The sequence below is a fragment of the Sander vitreus genome, chromosome 23 (genome assembly GCF_031162955.1).
Source record: "Sander vitreus isolate 19-12246 chromosome 23, sanVit1, whole genome shotgun sequence".
Taxonomy (NCBI): domain Eukaryota; kingdom Metazoa; phylum Chordata; class Actinopteri; order Perciformes; family Percidae; genus Sander; species Sander vitreus.
The window spans coordinates 70311-89585 of NC_135877.1; the positions used below are offsets into that span (position 1 = coordinate 70311).

A 19275-nucleotide genomic window follows, 5' to 3' on the forward strand; every position below is an offset into this window, starting at 1 on the left:
GTGATCCAAATCACGTGATTTTTTTAATGTTGAAACCGGACACTTTCAAGTCTACACTTCGAGTTTGCAACGATGGATGACGGCAGGTTAATTGAAGAGGTGGAGAAACACCCACAACTGTACGATCCACAGGATCCTTGTTATAAAGATCCACGAAAAAAGGAGAAGGCACGGGACGCAGTTGCCACAGCTATTGGTTGTGATAGTAGGTTTACAATATATAGCCTAGTCTACAGTGCATGTTTTGTCATAGGCAACTTACCAGTAGCCTACATGTTGTCTTTCAGCTCCGATGAAGTTTGAGGGAGCAGGGTGTAGAAAAAACTTTCATAGCCTATAGCCTACTAATCTTTTCAGGTCCGTTATCTATCCCTCCTTTATTATTTGTCAACCAGCACACACTTTATTGCTGTCTCCTGCTTGCATTTCATAAATTCAGAAATCCATTCACCACGTACTTAATGAACTAATTGACCTGTACAAAGCTTTATTCCTTTGTTGGAATATGTAAACGTGAAGTTGTTATTTCTGTGTTTTTTTTTGTCACTATTACATTATACTAACAATATAATTACCATTTAAAATTTGAAGTGCTACATACCATAGAAAAATCTCCCCTACCTTTCAAAACTCAAGTCACCCCACAGACTATGAAACACAGCTGTTTTCAGTGCAGGCCTACTGACTGTGATAATATAAATAAAATAAGTTGTTTTGTAGAGATCAACATGTCAATCTTTATTTAGGATAATTCTTATAATTAGGAACAGAGAAAGGATATTTGCAGGTTATTAATTGAAGTGCCACACAGAACATTTTAAAATACACACAAACATGACAAATTATATACAAGAACAGAAAACACTACTGTCCCACATCGAAGTCTGGCATGGCATGGATCCATAACTACATGAGTTATGATGTGATCACACATCTCCCTTCCGGAGAATTGAAGAATGTGCTTAATTTCTCTTGCATAAGCATCCTTGCTGCCTCATAAGGTAAGTTTTCAAAGGAAATGCCGCATCTCCGACAATGACGTAGGGCATGGGAACCTGCACACCTGAACCTGGTAAAATTGTGTCTTCGGGCACATTCAGTGTTTTGGCCTCCCTGCCAAGCCTTGAAGAGGCGTACACCCCCCCGTCGCTGGCCCGGCCAAAGTCTCCCACCTGGATGTAGGTGAACCTGTAGTCTGCATCCACAAGTGCCAGAAGAACAATGGAGAATGACTTCTTATAGTTGAAAAACAGACTTCCAGAATTGGGCGGTGCTTTGATGGTGTGTGCTTCCCATCTATCGCACCCAAGCAGTTTGGAAATTTCCACTTGCCCCAAAATTTGGAAGCAATGGCTTTCCACTGGTCCTCAGTTGGTGGAGGAATGTGGGTTGCCATCATCGCTTTTTCAATGCCACTGCACGTCATGTTCACAGATGAGCACACAGTCATTGCCCCCACACGGTACTGATAGGCCAGGCTAGTAAAGCTTTCTCCTGACACAGGTCAGAAAGAAAAAGATGTCACTGACAATATGAGTAATAATATTAATGTAGTAATAATAATATTACTGTTAGTACTATTGATGAGATTATATTTTCTCCTCATAGGTGATGATTGCAAAAGAAGGTGGAAGGTCCTGAGAGATGCTTTTTATAAAGCATAAAAAACAAAAGCATCCTCCCAGTGGCTCTGCAGGTGGGACAGTCAAAGAATGAAAATATGAGGTAGAAATGTCATTTCTGCTGCCTCATTTGCATCCAAGAAGGTTAGTATGTAATTTAATTTCCTTGTTTTGGTTGTAGGTATACTGAATAACTTCTTAGCTCAAAAACATGTAACTGTTTACATTATATGTACACACAGGTTGTTTATTAATTGTATAAAGTTAAGTGTTACTTGATTATCACAATGACCACTGTTACTATCATTTTAGCTCAAGATGTTTACTGGATCCAGTACAGCCAATGGACGACACACAGGACCCCATGATATGAGCGCAACAGAGAAGGATGTGGAGCGCACAGCAACTCCAACATCACAGATGTTTAACACCCCCACCATCCCCACCCCACCATCTGCACCAATCACATCAACACCCCACCCCCCGAGCTAGTCCCTCTGTAGCCCACCCCCTGACCCCATAGTCAAGCTATTCTGTCAGAGACTAGACAAAGCACCCCATCTCAAACAAGACCTGCACGTGACAGGAGAAGACAATTAGTTACTGAAGCTAAGCAACAGCTACTGGACATCATCTCCATTCCAACATCAAATGTCCCCCCTCATGTCTCATACTACCAAGAGGAGATGTACTATTTTGCTTTGAGTTTGGTGCCTAGGCTAAATAGGCTATCACGTGAGGCACAGGCCCAGGCCCAAACTCACTTCTTGACATACCTCACTGAACTGGAGGACGACAGCTGGCACAGAGGAACACTCCAGGCCCTATAAAAGGAAGCCACTCTTCCACCTCCACTGCATGGAGACCGGTCCCACTATCATCCTGTTCCTCCCCAAGCTGACCCTCCCAGGTCATTTTTGGAGGATCTGTCTGACCCTTCACCAACACTTACCTACCAGAATTTTTAAATAATGGCATTACATGTAAATAGTTCAGTTGTAAAATAAACATTATTTGGAATAATGTATCTGTTTTAGTGTAAAGAATAGTGTTTTGGTATTTAAACATTTATAATGTTCAATTGTTTATTAAAAAAAGTTCTTCGTGTACAACTGTCTTTGGTTATTTTATTATACAGAGAATAACAAGCCTACCTGAGTGTAATGGCAAGCCTGTTGCCTCTGCTTGGGCTCGATAGGATCACGGAAATTGGTTGTCTGCCTCGTCAGGTCGGGTCCAACAATAGACAAAATCTCTTCCATTTGTTCCGCTGACATCCAAACATAATTCAGATGTTTTTCGGAATCAAGTTGCAACTCCGCAACTTAAGCTCCGAAGGTTTTTCTTGTCTGATTCATAGGGTGAACCCACCATCGTCGTCTGTTTCTCCTCAGGCGAATTCTTAACAGAAGAAAGGTTGAAAATGGCTTTTCTTCTGTCAACGACTCGAACTGAAAAAGAACAAATAGCGTTTTAATTTTCCGTAGTAATATATGTATACATGTATATATCAAGATAGAATAGACTACAATAACAATGTAGTGTGTGTTCTGAGTGACGGTCCAATATCAGGTAGGCTTACAATATAGGTTCTTTACAGCTACATAAAGTTGTTAATGTTAGTGAATCTGTCGGCGCTATGTCCCGAGATAGCCCTCCCTGTATGTCACCTAGCAGCAGCAGCTTCGTATCAGAGACGTTTGTGGTGTGTAGGACATCAATCCACACAGCCGCCACGCAGCTGACACGCAACAAAAACGTCACACTCGTGTGTTAGTTAGGGAGTGAGTTGCAGCGTCCGTCTAGCCCGGCCCACCTGCTTCTTGTCATAGTCGTCAGATTCATCTACCACATAATCAATAGTATAATCAAAGTAGAAGGGAGCAGCCCGATCGGGTTGGGGAGAGTTCTTTCCCGACCAGGCTCCTCTCCTAAACCTGTCTCTCTTAATTATGCTGTTATAGTTTTAGAGTGCCGGGGGACTTCCTTTGACACACTGAGCTTCTCTCTCCTCTCTCGTTCCATTTGTGTGCATCCATGTCCCAGAAATGCTTGTTACTAAAACTAGCTGTGGGGAGCTTATTCCCTAGAGTCCTTATGTTTTTTGTTGGGAGTGAGAACGGGTTCCTTAATCGGAAGTGGAATCAGCCCTATCAGCGCCGTTTATGTGCTTATTATTATCTGTTTTTATAGCTTCTTTTTGCACGCAGTCACATCCTCTAACCAAGCACCACTGACTGAAGTGTACGCGGTCAAAACATAATTACGTCATAATAACCAGACTGCACTCTGTAGTGGGCTGCATGAATGTAGAGAACAACGGGCTGCAAGAAAAAATAAAAAAAATAAAAAGAGGTGGGACTGCAGGCAGCCTAGGGACAGCATCCATGATATTCAACTAGGATTTCAACCAAGCACCGTGACTGAACACCGTCAGCCCTCGCGACCAAAAAACCAGACTGGCCCACCAGGAATTCTCCCGGGGGTCCCGATTAGCCAAGCCGGGCCTGGCTGAGGCCATCCCTGTCCCTAGCTACCGTCGGCCTTGAGTGGATTACTCGCTTAATTAAGACTTCCCTCTTTAGCGTTGATTTTAGTGCACCGCCATTCCAACCTTAAACAACACTGGCTTGGCCGCACCATCCTCCCCAGCGCCAAAAAACCAAGATGGCGACGGCCAAATTGTCAAACTTGAGGCTTCCAAACAGCAGTCCGCTATCCACTACATACCTGCAAACTCAGAAGGGCTGAAAAAGGTGAAATACAGACACACTTTTACACCGTTTAGCTGTCAGCATTTTAACCGTGTTTACTCCATTGACATATATATAAGGTTTACTCCAGCTGCTAGCTAACGGTAGGCTAACGTTAGCTGCTGTTGAGTGTAGTGTTAACTAACTAGCGTCCCGTGCGGTGATGTTTCAGTTCCCTCTAATGTCCATTTTTCGGATCATCAGAGAGAAGCGCATGCATTTAAGTGGCACCTAAATAAGGCACCGAAATCCGCGTTGCTATTCGGTCCGGTAGATAACGGTCATTAAGGCACCGGTGCCATATTAGCACCAGGTCTCGGACCCCCCCAAATAAGAACTCTTCGGATCTACATGATTCACTTGGATGACATTTTCCCATTCAAAACGATGATTTTCGCCGAAAAGCGACTAGTTTGCAGGTATGCCACTATGTTCCACTTCTGGGATGTTGCCAGAAATTCCGCTGGATTTCACTCTTTTCGGCTGGATGTCCGTTACCTTCCGCTTTATTTGTTTTGGAATTTTAAACTCCGGTGGATTTATGAGTTTTCTGTTGCACGACTAAAACATCTTTTGAACGTACACATGTTCCACCAAAACAAGTTCCTTGCCAGACCCTCCTCCGCAGCACTGTGGAGGAAGGTCTGGAAAAAGTGAGGCTAGCAGTCCACAAACCAATGGGTGATGTCACTGATGCTACGTCCACATCTGGTGTGGGCGTGCTGACATGTATGTAAGCGTATTGTCTCATTTCCGGTGCTTCTGTGTGGAGAATGCTATTTTGCTAGCTGAGCTTAGTTAACTTTGTTTTATTCTTAATTTTAGCAGCTAATTACCTGGATTTTCTTTAAACCTACTCTAGTTCTACTCAAGCACTCATAGTTCCCTTCTCTTACATGGACTGTCTCGCTAATCTCACAGTTGTTTACACGCTATTAGCTCCCAGCTTTGTCATTTGCGCTTCCAAAGTCTTTGTTTGCAATACTGAAACAAACCTCTCACGTGGCCGGGTCTTACAGGAGTGCGTCCCCATTGGCTAATACGATTTTGGAGTATTTTTGAGTGACAGCTCCTTTCCGCCTGACTGCCTGATGTTTCTGTCAGGAATCCCGCCTTCTGAGTTCGTTTTCTGCCTGAGTTCCTGTTTTCCGCCTTTTAATCTGTGTTTTCCATGAGTTCCTGAACGCACCCTGTCTGGTTGCCTGGTGACAAAGCAAGGCCGGAGAATCTGCAACCACCCACACCTGTGTCTCATCTGCAATCTGCACACCTGGTCCTGATCATCACCTCTCCACCATTTAAGCCTAGTACTGACATCCATTCCCTGCCGGATCGTTAGCCTTACCAGTATGTTTGCCAATGTATCAGTTAGTCAGTTTGGAAAGTTTGCTCTGCTGTTTAGTGCTTTTGTGCCTGTTGCTAATCTGCCTCCTGTTCTCCTGTCTGCAGTTTTTGTCACCTGGGATATTCACTACACCTCCGCCTGGCTGTCTGCTTCACCAGCATTATCGGATCTTCACTAACCCTCCAGCCGGCTCACTTCCACCCACTGCCCCCACCATCTGGACTCGCCTGTTTCCATGCTCAATATCCAAATAAATACTCACCTTGTTCATTCTACTTACCTTGTCCTGGTCTGCTTTTGGGTTCCTGTTCTAGTGAATCGTGACAGAACGATCCGGCCGAGATGAACCAAAGTGCCAACACCGGATAAGTACGAAGGGGATTTGGGAAAGTGTCATTCATTCCTCATGCAGTGTGGACTAGTTTACGACAGCCTAACTCCTACACCACAGACAAAGCTAAGATAGCTTTTGTGATTGAATTGCTGCATGGGAAGGCTTCGGATTGGGCTTCTGCCCTATGGGAACAACAGGACCTCTGCATGGCTTTGTACCAGAAGTTCAAGGATGAGATGAAGAAGCTTTTTGACCAACCCATCCGAGGTAAGGACGCAGCGAGAAGACTGTTTTCACTCCACCAGGGAGCCCGCAGTGTAGCGGAGTATGTTATTGAATTCAGGACATTGGCAGTGGAAAGTGGGTGGAATGAGGAGTCACTACAGGCTGTGTTTCATCAGGGATTAACCGAACAACTTAAAGATGAACTAATTTCTTATCCTGAACCTAAAGACCTTGACGAGCTGGCGGCGTTGTCTATTCAGGTGGATAACAGATGCCATGAGAGAAGGAGGGAGAGACGCGGTGGGTCTTCCAACCATTCATCGTTCCTGTTACCATCCAAGTCGGGGAATGGACCGGCGAGTTAAAGGAGAGTTTCAGTCATCTGATTCTGAACCCATGTAGGGGGGACGTCACGGGTTGTCTGTGGAGGAGCGCCAGCATAGGCGTGAGTCCAACAGCTGCCTTTACTGCAGTAGAATGGGTCATTACATCCCCACAGTGTCCTTTAAACTCCCAGGCTCGCTGAGTGTGGGAGGCTTCTTAGCGAGCCAACCTCAGTCTCCCAAGAACCTAGTCAGACCCCGTTTTCCTATCACCCTCATAAACTCTAACCATTCAGTTGAGATAAATGCTTTGGTCGATTCAGGGGCGGATGACAGCTTCATGGATGCCGACCTGGTGGAACAGCTTGGGCTCTCCAAGGAACATTTACCAGAGGCCATTGAAGCTACCACTCTTAACGGCGAACTTCTGGCATGGATTACTATGAGAACTGAACCTGTGAGGATGCTGTTGTCAGGTAACAACTCAGAAGTTATATCCTTTTTCATCCTGCTCTCTCCCTGCACTCCTCTGGTTCTGGGTTATCACCCTAACCCTAACCCATGTTCGATTGGGTGACAGGACAGATAACCAGCTGGAGTATTGTTTGTCATGCTAACTGCCTTAAGACTGCCTGTTCCCATTCTGTGTCCAGTCAGGTTATTGACCATGCCCCCCCCAGACTTGTCCCTGGTTCCCAAAGTCTATCACGGTTTGGGTGACGTTTTCAGTAAGCAAAAGGCTTTGTCTCTTCCACCCCATCGACCGTATGATTGTGTTATGAACCTGATCCCTGGAACTGCATATCCTAAAGAAGGCCTCTACAGCATCTCTCGACCGGAACGCGAAGCTATGGAGTCGTATATTAAAGAGTCCCTCGCTGCTGGCCTCATTCGTCCCTCCTCATCACTTCTGAGGGCGGGGTTTTTCTTCGTGGGTAAGAAGGATGGGTCCCTTCGGCCTTATATTGATTTCCGGGGGTTAAATGATATAACCATCAAGAACAAGTATCCTCTGCCTTTGATGAACTCTGCTTTTGACTCCCTGCAGGGATCTACTGTGTATACCAAGCTCGACTTACGCAATGCATATCATCTCGTCCGAATAAGGGAGGGGGACGAATGGCTGACGGGATTCAGGGGGGTCATTTTGTGTTTGTTTACCTGGATGACATTCTAATTTTTTCTGAGAACCTTTCTGACCATATCCAGCATGTCAAGCAGGTTCTGCAGCGATTGTTGGAGAACCGCCTCTTCGTGAAGGCTGAGAAATGTGACTTTTACGCCCATACCACGTCCTTCCTCAGTTACATCATCTCCGAGGGATGAGTGAAGATGGACCAAGAGAAGGTTAGGGCAGTCCTGGATTGGCCCCAGCCACGAGACTGCAGCTCCAAAGGTTTCTGGGTTTTGCAAATTTGTACTGACAATTCATCTGTGACTACAGCCGGGTGGCCGCTCCTTTGACTGCCCTGACGTCGTGCACCAGATCTTTCTGCTGGACTCCTGAGGAACCGGTTCACTGATGCTCCCATCCTCACTCAGCCTGATACCTCCCATCAGTTTGTAGTGGAAGTGGATGCTTCTGATGTGGGAGTTGGCGCCATCCTGTCCCAGCGATGCTCCACTTATAAGAAGCTTCATCTCTGTGCTTTCTACTCTCGTCATCTCTCTCCAGCTGAAAGGAACCATGATGTGGGGAACCGGGAGCTGCTCGTTGTCAAACTCGCTTTGGAGGAGTGGCGCCACTGGCTGGAGGGGGCGGTACAACCGTTTGTTGTTTGGACTGACCACAAGAATCTTGCATACGTGCAATCTGCCAGACATGCCATACAGCCAGAATTCATTCATTCCATGAATGATGGCAAATCGTCAGCTGGTCAATGCTCTTGCTGTTGCTCTCCTATACTGGAGACGCAAGCAGAAAAAGAAGAGATCCGTGTGGGTGAAATACTACCTGGCGGAGAGGAATCAATACGGGGAGTTTCACCGTCTGGTGGGCGAGCTGCGTCTGAATGACGGTGAGGATTTCAGGGAGTATTTCAGGGTGTTGCGCTGTCAGTTTGACGAAATCCTCCACCGCGTTGGTCCATGGATCAAGAGAATCAACACCCGGTTTCGGAGATGTATTTGTCCGGCAGAACGCCTAGCCATCTGTCTCCGGTGAGTTTCTACTCTGTCTCTATCCCATTGATATTACGTATCACATTATAGATAATAGGCATATTGTCTCAACGGTTTTTCTTTTTCTATGCATAGCCCAGTATTTGTAGCCTACAAAGACCATGGCCCTGCAACTGATTTTTTTTTGCCCAACATAACCAATTAAAAACCACACAGAACTGATTACATGATGGAATTGTATAAATGGGAAAATCATTTGACTTTTTCATCATTAAATTCATTTGGTTATTTCAATATTATTATAGTCTATTTTGTTAAATGTATTTATATGAATCTAAATGTATTCTATTGCATTTTCTTCTTTTATGCCCTCTTAAACATGTAAGATGTCCTTGTGTATCTAGAAAGTTGTCCACCAAATAAAATGTATTAATATTATAATTATTATTAATATCTTATGTTCTTTCAGACACCTGGTGACTCCTAGTGGGCTGGAGCACTGTCTCTCATTGTGCCTGAGGTGGCCAAGGTTATCTTTGGAGGAGCTAGTGCCAAAGGAGAGTGATTGGCAGGGTATTGCGGAGCAGTTCCGGGTTAACCGTGACTTCCGCCAGATGCCATCATCCGTGGAGCAGAGGATCTTGGGCCACTTCCTCACACCTTTGTGGGGGACGAAGCCTTCCCGACGCACTGTCACCTGATGCGTCCATATCCTGGAAGGAACCTTTGCAGACGACGTTGGATGTTTAACTACCGCATGTCTCAGGCAAGAATTGTAGTAGAGCAAGCCTTCAGTGTCCTGGCAGCCAGGTTCAGGATCTACCATCGAGTGATGTGGAAGCATCCACACAATGTGGAAGTGTGCGTGAAGGCAACATGTGTCCTCCACAACCTTCATCACCGTGATGCCCCACCACCCCCTTCGAGACCAAGGGAGAATTGTGCGCCCCACCCACCCCCAAGCTTGCCCAGTGTCATCCGACAAGGTGCCGATAATTCCACCGCGGAGGCAGTTCGTGTCAGAGAGGCCTATACAACCTACTTTTCCTCTGAGGCAGGAGGTGTCCACCGACATGATCCTGTGTCATAATTATAGGCAATGACCAAAAGGCCCTTTTTAAGGGCCAACCACAATGTCATCAATTGCAATTCCATGTCAGTGTTATGTGTAATTTCTTTTGCTAACTAAATTATAAATTTCAAGTAGAAAACTCATGTCATTAATTGTATGTAAAGTAAGTGTATAGTAATCAGGTGCACTTTCTATATGCGCTTTCTATTAGTGTTTGTGTGTTGCAGTCTCTTCTAGCTCTCTCTTGCAATTCAACCCAAAATGAAACCACAATACTGAATAATAAAGTGAACTGTATTATACTAATGATACTATACACTTTGTGTGTGTGTTTTCAGCTCCACCAGATTCTGTAAAACAAAAAACTAGTGCTGTCAGTTAAACATGTTATTAACGGCGTTAACGCAAACCCATTTTAACGACGTACATTTTTTTTAATCGCAAGATTAACATTCTTTTTGGCCTAGAAAACTTTGTAGTTTTTTTCACATGCTGTTGCAACAACTAGTAACGTTAGAAAAACTACAACACCACACCAGATCTAGCTAGACCGGAAACAAAACAACAGGCACGCCCACTTGTTTGGGCTTGTGAGTACAGTAGTAGGCTAACGTTACATTTTGAGTGGATGGCGAGCGCGAGACGCCAAAATGGATGCCAATAAGATTCTGAATGGAAAGTTTACTTTTAAAAGGTTGTCGAGGGGGACAGTAGTTTCATGCATACACAGCCTGTACACCACAGAGAAAGCAGCCCAACTCGAACTGCTGCAAAGTGCTGCAAACACTGTCTCATTAACCGGTGATCACTGGACGTCAGTGAGTAATCAAAATGATTTAGAAGTTACTGCACACTAGATTGACTATGTATATCAGCATACGGTTTTAGGACTGTGTTTGTATCGGTTTTTTTTACTGTTTTTGTCATTTGGGACATTGTCCACCCCCTTTTCTGTCCAGGAGAATTGTTACATTCCTTATTAGAAAAATGTAAAGGTTACAAATGTCCTGTGGCATCTGGTTTTTGGACCATTTTGTTTGTACTGTATAAACAAAGTGTTAGTGTTACATCTCAGTTAGGTTAGGTACTTGGAGGAATTGTGCAATAATGACAGATTCACACATTGTTCTTTTGTTTACAGTAAATAAATAAACAATTACAAATCTTAAATCATTTTAATTTAATAAGATTAAAAAATCTTAAATCTTTCTTTGCATTCATTTGATTTCCAATTAAGATACACTGGTAAGAATGGCTTTGCATTGTTAATATGTACTTCAAAACAGTTCTGAAATGCAAAATAATAGAATTTTATTCATGTGATAAAACATGCGATTAATCGTGATTAACTATAGAAATTTGGCGATTAATCGCGATTAAAAAAATTAATCGTTTGACAGCCCTACAAAAAACACAAATAAAAATGAAAAGGTGAGATGGCAGCAAGTTACACATTATCAAAGCCAGTGTGGAGAACGTTCACAACAAAATACTTATACTCAAATTCAACTTCATATATCAGCTTTTGCATTTTCAGCTTCGTAGCTGCGTTTTTTTTGGATTGACATCCTTTTTAGTGCGGGGAGCAGGCTGTCCAAGAAGGCATGGTCTTTCTCATGTGTTGGTGGTTGATTGGCAGATTCTATAGCAGTCACAATCCTCTGTTCAAACGTTGAGGAGCCTACGCCTGCGCTCCCCTGACAGGTCTGGTGTGCCCTGTGCGGCCTCTATTTTGTGTGGGCGCACGCTCTCCTGTGTCTGTCCCTCTCTCTCCTGATTCTCTCCCTCTCTCTCCTGTGAGACATCTCCCTCCTGGGTCTCTCCCTCTGTCTCCTGTGTGGACTGTGTCTCAGTGAGGTTGGAGGTTGTCCTCTGTGGCGTGATAAACGGCAGGAGGAAGGACATAATCTGGGCATAGCACCAGGGCCTCTTCTGAGAGGCAGAGGCCCTGCTTACCCACCTGGACTGGTCCTCCCTCCTATACCGGACATATGCATCACAGAGGTCCCTCCACTTTTTTTGCATCCTCCACTGAGAAGCACAGACAATGTTCAGCACATTTTAATGAATTAATTAATCTGTGTGAACTGAACTTTGAACTAGTTCATGAGAAGTATGAACTTGCACAACACTAACACACCACACACACACACACACACACACACACACACACACACACTGTGTGTGTGTGTATATAGATAGATAGATAGATAGATAGATAGATAGATAGATAGACAGATACTTTAATAATAAAATCAAAAGGGAAATTCAAACTTCCAGTCACACAGCAATACAATGGTAATGATAATGAAACACTAGCTACAACATTAGTGTGTAATTATAGTATGAGTATGAGAAAATGTCTTCTTCTCAGGGATGGGATGGTTTGGGCTCTTGAATCAAGCTAGGTTATACGTTGTTTTACAGTCAATATGTTACGTGAGTTTTCAACCAACAATGCATAGGATACCGTCTAATGCTAATTGGTTAGCTAGCAACAGACTTCGAACTATTGACATTATACCGCTATATCACATTTAAACGACCTGACATGTCAACGTCCTGGGCAACTTTTCTCCACGCAGCAAGCAGCCTTTCTATTTATATCTCTATAACCCTCTTCAGAAAGATTATAGAGAATCATACATTCAGACACTGACAGAATCAGTCGTTCTAGTCAAGGGGGTAAGCCACTCCCCCGAACGTATAGCTCCTATGGCGCCAATTTGATGCTACCAAGCCATCACCTCCCGTTAGCATTCCATTGACTGCCATTCATTTTGGCGCCATTTTGACAGCGAATAACTTTACATCTGAAGCATTTAAAGACTCTATTTGTCCATTTATTTCTAAAGAAACACGACAATGTATAAAAGGCTCCATTACCTTTTATCTCACGTTATGGCTCCGTAGTAGACGTTTTTGTAAAAATAGGCTAACGATTGTGTCATAATCACGCGACTTACTGTCGCACAGTAGAGGAATTACCGTGTAGTACAGGAGAAGCTCGCAGGCAGTTACGACTTACATTCTCTGTTTAAGTTTAATTACTAATGTTAACTAGCATTTTAGTTAGCAATAATTAACCTGTGCCTATGTTATCTCCTTACATATACCTACGCTCTCCATCTCTGTAAGATTGGAAATGATTAAGATTTCTCTTGGCACAGCTACCAGAAGACTTCCATCCATCCATCTTCGTCCGCTTATCCGGGGTCGGGTCGCGGGGGTAGCAGCTCCAGCAGGGGACCCCAAACTTCCCTTTCCCGAGCCACATTAACCAGCTCCGACTGGGGGATCCCGAGGCGTTCCCAGGCCAGGTTGAAGATATAATCCCTCCACCTAGTCCTGGGTCTTCCCCGGGGCCTCCTCCCAGCTGGACGTGCCTGGAACACCTCCCTAGGGAGGCGCCCAGGGGGCATCCTTACCAGATGCCCGAACCACCTCAACCAGAAGACTTACAACTTTCAAACAGCTTGCTAACGTCACATCTACGTCTTCGAGCTCAGTTGGAGGCTACGCAGCCATCACCGGAAAAGTGCTTCTAATATCCTTCACTGGTCTCCGTCCAGAGCAACGGGATCTGTTGGTCCAGTTTATGTACTGTCTGTGGTTCTAGTGTCTCCGCCATTTTTGTTCTACTCGCTTCCGACGCTTTTCAACGGTGTAGTACGACGTCCTTTGGGGGCGTATAGCGTATTACGGAGCTGATTTCAAGGGCCAGTGGGAAGGCGGTGTAAGAGTTAGAATTTAACGTTAAATGCTAGCCAAGCCAAGTAACTTTGGCTTACTCATTAATGTACACTCAGCACCCCATCTTGACAGAAAAAAACAGAAATGTAGAAATTTTTGCAAATTTATTAAAAAAGAAAAACTGAAATATCACATGGTCATAAGTATTCAGACCCTTTGCTCAGTATTGAGTAGAAGCACCCTTTTGAGCTAGTACAGCCATGAGTCTTCTTGGGAATGATGCAACAAGTTTTTCACACCTGGATTTGGGGATCCTCTGCCATTCTTTCTTGCAGATCCTCTCCAGTTCCGTCAGGTTGGATGGTGAACATTGGTGGACAGCCATTTTCAGGTCTCTCCAGAGATGCTCAATTGGGTTTAGGTCAGGGCTCTGGCTGGGCCAGTCAAGAATGGTCACAGAGTTGTTCCGAAGCCACTCCTTTGTTATTTTAGCTGTGTGCGTAGGGTCATTGTCTTGTTGGAAGGTGAACCTTCGCCCCAGTCTGAGGGCCTGAGCACTCTGGATGAGGTTTTCTTCCAGGATATCTCTGTACTTGGCCGCATTCATCTTTCCTTCAATTGCAACCAGTCGTCCTGTCCCTGCAGCTGAAAAACACCCCCATAGCATGATGCTGCCACCACCATGTTTCACCGTTGGGATTGTATTGGGCAGGTGATGAGCAGTGCCTGGTTTTCTCCACACATACCGCTTAGAATTAACGCCAAAAAGTTCAATCTTGGTCTCATCAGACCAGAGAATCTTATTTCTCATAGTCTGGGAGTCCATGTGTTTTTTGGCAAACTCTATGCGGGCTTTCATATGTCTTGCACTGAGGAGAGGCTTCCGTCGGGCCACTCTGCCATAAAGCCCCGACTGGTGGAGGGCTGCAGTGATAGTTGACTTTGTGGAACTTTATCCCATCTCCGTACTGCATCTCTGGAGCTCAGCCACAGTGATCTTTGGGTTCTTCTTTACCTCTCTCACCAAGGCTCTTCTCCCACGATTGCTCAGTTTGGCTGGACGGCCAGGTCTAGGAAGAGTTCTGGTCGTCCCAAACTTCTTCCATTTAAGGATTATGGAGGCCACTGTGCTCTGTGCAACCTTGAGTGCTGCAGAAATTCTTTTGTAACCTTGGCCAGATCTGTGCCTTGCCACAATTCTGTCTCTGAGTTCCTTGGGCAGTTCCTTCGACCTCATGATTCTCATTTGCTCTGACATGCACTGTGAGCTGTAAGGTCTTATATAGACAGATGTGTGCCTTTCCTAATCAAGTCCAATCAGTTTAATTAAACACAGCAGGACTCCTATGAAGGAGTAGAACCATCTCAAGGAGGATCAGAAGAAATGGACAGCATGTGAGTTAAATATGAGTGTCACAGCAAAGGGTCTGAATACTTATGACCATGTGATATTTCAGTTTTTCTTTTTTAATAAATTTGCAAAAAATTTCTACATTTCTGTTTTTTTCTGTCAAGATGGGGTGCTGAGTGTACATTAATGAGAAATAAAATAAACTTTTTTGATTTTAGCAAATGGCTGCAATGAAACAAAGAGTGAAAAATGTAAAGGGGTCTGAATACTTTCCGTACCCACTGTAGCTCTGCCAGGGTCCTGCAGGTCCCACAATGTTTCATTGTTCTACAGAGAGAAGATGATAATTAATACAGCTCCATTGAGTAAGGCCTCACTAAGCCTACATGTTTCCCATGGCAAATTAGCTCAGTAACCTAGTAACCGAGTAAGCCAAAGTTACTTGGCTTGGCTAGCATTTAACGTTAAATTCTAACTCTTACACCGCCTTCCCACTGGCCCTTGAAATCAGCTCCGTAATACGCTATACGCCCCCAAAGGACGTCGTACTACACCGTTGAAAAGCGTCGGAAGCGAGTAGAACAAAAATGGCGGAGACACTAGAACCACAGACAGTACATAAACTGGACCAACAGATCCCGTTGCTCTGGACGAAGACCAGAAAATGCTAGTTAACATTAGTAATTAAACTTAAACAGAGAATGTAAGTCGTAACTGCCTGCGAGCTTCTCCTGTACTACACGGTAATTCCTCTACTGTGCGACAGTAAGTCGCGTGATTATGACACAATCGTTAGCCTATTTTTACAAAAACGTCTACTACGGAGCCATAACGTGAGATAAAAGGTAATGGAGCCTTTTATACATTGTCGTGTTTCTTTAGAAATAAATGGACAAATAGAGTCTTTAAATGCTTCAGATGTAAAGTTATTCGCTGTCAAAATGGCGCCAAAATGAATGGCAGTCAATGGAATGCTAACGGGAGGTGATGGCTTGGTAGCATCAAATTGGCGCCATAGGAGCTATGCGTTCGGGGGAGTGGCTTACCCCCTTGACTAGAACGACTGATTCTGTCAGTGTCTGAATGTATGATTCTCTATAATCTTTCTGAAGAGGGTTATAGAGATATAAATAGAAAGGCTGCTTGCTGCGTGGAGAAAAGTTGCCCAGGACGTTGACATGTCAGGTCGTTTAAATGTGATATAGCGGTATAATGTCAATAGTTCGAAGTCTGTTGCTAGCTAACCAATTAGCATTAGACGGTATCCTATGCATTGTTGGTTGAAAACTCACGTAACATATTGACTGTAAAACAACGTATAACCTAGCTTGATTCAAGAGCCCAAACCATCCCATCCCTGAGAAGAAGACATTTTCTCATACTCATACTATAATTACACACTAATGTTGTAGCTAGTGTTTCATTATCATTACCATTGTATTGCTGTGTGACTGGAAGTTTGAATTTCCCTTTTGATTTTATTATTAAAGTATCTGTCTATCTATCCATCTATCTATCTATCTATCTATATACACACACACACACACACAGTGTGTGTGTGTGTGTGTGTGTGGTGTGTTAGTGTTGTGCAAGTTCATACTTCTCATGAACTAGTTCAAAGTTCAGTTCACACAGATTAATTAATTCATTAAAATGTGCTGAACATTGTCTGTGCTTCTCAGTGGAGGATGCAAAAAAAGTGGAGGGACCTCTGTGATGCATATGTCCGGTATAGGAGGGAGGACCAGTCCAGGTGGGTAAGCAGGGCCTCTGCCTCTCAGAAGAGGCCCTGGTGCTATGCCCAGATTATGTCCTTCCTCCTGCCGTTTATCACGCCACGGAGGACAACCTCCAACCTCACTGAGACACAGTCCACACAGGAGACAGGGGAGAGACCCAGGAGGGAGATGTCTCACAGGAGAGAGAGGGAGAGAATAAATTTGCAATAATTCCTACATTTCTGTTTTTTTCTGTCAAGATGGGGTGCTGAGTGTACATTAATGAGAAATAAAATGAACGTTTTTGATTTTAGCAAATGGCTGCAATGAAACAAAGAGTAAAAAATGTAAAGGGGTCTGAATACTTTCCGTACCCACTGTACGATGCTGTCCCAGGTAGGTCAGTAATGTAGCTATATGGCCTATTATGACAAATGATTATCCAGCTAGGGTATTGGTTAAGTTGTACAATGTAGAAGCTGTGAATATAATGTATTCTATCTAGAGATTGACACATACATTAGATAATGTTCCATCTGTACACACTGTACACACTTTTCTTATGACAAATTATTATCCAGCTAACTACAAATAGTGTTCTGATAATACACAATGCTAGGGTATTGGTTAAGTTGTACAATGTAGAAGCTGTGAATATAATGTATTCTATCTAAAGGTTGACACGTACAGTACATATGCAGTGTTAGCACTGCTTAACTGGTTGTTCTTTATAGTTATGTGCTTTATTATAGCATAGCATAGCATGAAAACAAACTCAGTAATGATAGCTACATTTACAGCCAAGAGGATGACATTACAAGACAAGAACAAGAATGACAAAATGTTCATCTGTACTTTCCTAGTTATGACAAAGACTGGCTATCCTAACTCTAATTACATGTATTCTGTTGCATTTGTAAGCAGGTCAGCAGAAGGTAAGTGTTCATAGTGTTTTTAAAGCCTACACATTTGCTAATGGCTACTTAAAAGCAAGTTATTTTAATTGTAAATCATCCAAGCTTAGAAGCTGCAGTTATCAATGCGAACTTTGTTACCATTTGATTTGTGTAAGGTGTGTTATAATTTTCTATCACAGCTCACATCAGGCAGCAGGCAGTCCAACCAAGAGGACGTGGTAGCAGCAGAGAGAGAGGAGCCTTCAGTCTCTCTGTGGAGGAAACACTATGTTTGCAAAGGCTTCTAACAGCCAGTGTATAGACCGATAGAGTATGTACTGATCATATTTTACTGAGATAAATTATATATAATAATATATACTCAATTAACACTTACAATAACCTTTTTCTTAAGTTTATTTTCATTTGTGTACTTGTAGTTTCTAAGTCCATTGTATGTCAATATATCCTACTACAGTATACTGTCCTGTAATTTAATTTGTGTTTACATTGTTTTACCGTAATTATATTTTAAAATGCACATAATATATTAAAACACTTTTTTACATTCTTCCTTATCTGTTTTCTGTAAATGAGAAAGCTGGGAGAAAAACTGCAAACGTGATGGAGAGAGCAAAAGACTGATCATTGAGAAAGAAGCAGAGGGAACTGTAAACAAAAGGACATATCAAACTAATAAAAGACCAATAGTTTACGACTACACAAATGTTTTGTTTGCAAGTTTTAAGTTTTACATTTGAGGTGACAATTTTTTTGCTTGAGTTAGTGTTTTTTGTTTGATACTTGAGAAGTTTTGCTTGGAATTAAAGACACAAAAATAATCCCATAAGGCCCGGCTCCGCACTATGGAATCTAAATTGTATGCTTCTGTAGCTAGCCAGCGCCCCATAGCTGGTGCGGGACTAAATTCAAATTTAAATTCTAATTTATTTGTCACATACACAATCATACACAGTACAATGTTCAGTGAAATTCTTTGTGTACCTGTTCTGGCTCAATAAAAACAATAACAATAAAACACAATAGAGTAAGAGAATAGAAAATGAGGTGGTGGGAGGCGGGCTAGCCACAGACTATTGTAATTCCTTACTATCAGGTTGCACAAACAAGTCCCTTAGGACTCTCCAATTGATCCAGAATGCTGCAGCGCGTGACAAAAACTAAGAAAAGAGATCATATTTCTCCTGTATTAGGTTCTCTGCAATGGCTTCCTGTAAAATCCATAACTGAATTTAAAATCCTCCTGACCTACAAAGATCTTTTTTTTTTTATTTTTTAATTATCTTTTTATTGAGAACAAGGTACAGAAAGACAGTTATATAGAAGGACAATACTTTTGGATTTTTCACAGAACACATAAACAAATACAACCCCCACCCACCCCCCCCCCCTACCTACAACATCCAGTGCATCCCAATCTAAGGAGATTAAATAAGTAGATACCTACAAAGATCTTAATTGTTAACCACCATCATATCTTAAAGAGCTCATAGTACCCTATTGCCCCACTAGAACACTGCGGTCCCACAATGCAGAGTTATTGTCTCCTAGAGTCTCCAAAGTAGAATGGGAGCCAGAACCTTCCGCTATCAGGCTCCTCTCCTGTGGAACCAGCTCCCAGTTGCAGTTCGGGAAACAGACACCATCTCCACATTTAAAAATAAGCTTAAAACTCTCGTCTTTGATAAAGCTTATAGTAAGGGCTGGCCCAGGTTTGCCTTGGACCTGCTCTTAGTTAGGCTGCTATTGTTTTAGATTGCAGGGGGCTTCCTATGACACACTGAGCTCCTCTCTTCTCTCT

General features: G+C 43.2%; 1 pseudogene; it reads right to left on the minus strand.

The window, feature by feature from the left end:
* Positions 1-962: 962 nt before the first annotated feature.
* LOC144512427 (uncharacterized) lies at positions 963-4143 on the minus strand (annotated as a pseudogene).
* Positions 4144-19275: the final 15132 nt, after the last annotated feature.